Below are 297 nucleotides of genomic sequence, written 5' to 3'. Positions count from 1 at the left end.
AAGTGTGTGTGTGTGTGTCTAAGATGAGCTTTGCTGCCTTGCTGGTGGTTGCTGCTATTCAAAACCTCCTCAGAGGCTGCCTGTGGGAGATTTATTCTGACCCCTGGCTCTGAATCTACAGTCCACCTATTAAATCTTGCTTCCTCTCTCTATGTCTGCTCCTCCCTTCTCTTCGCTTCCAAGTAACTCTCTTCCTCACTCCCTTCTTTCTTTCTTTCCTTCAATGCAGTAACTCCTCAGAGAGAAGGGCTTAATTGTCATTCATCAGACGGTAGCTGCTGGCACAAGCAGCACAGG

This window comes from Morone saxatilis, unplaced genomic scaffold, assembly GCF_004916995.1.
Source record: "Morone saxatilis isolate NCDOM2014 unplaced genomic scaffold, NCSU_SB_2.0 Contig1, whole genome shotgun sequence".
NCBI classification, from domain to species: Eukaryota; Metazoa; Chordata; class Actinopteri; family Moronidae; genus Morone; species Morone saxatilis.
The sequence above is the reverse complement of the archived record's forward strand: the minus strand, read 5'-3'. Positions refer to the sequence as shown.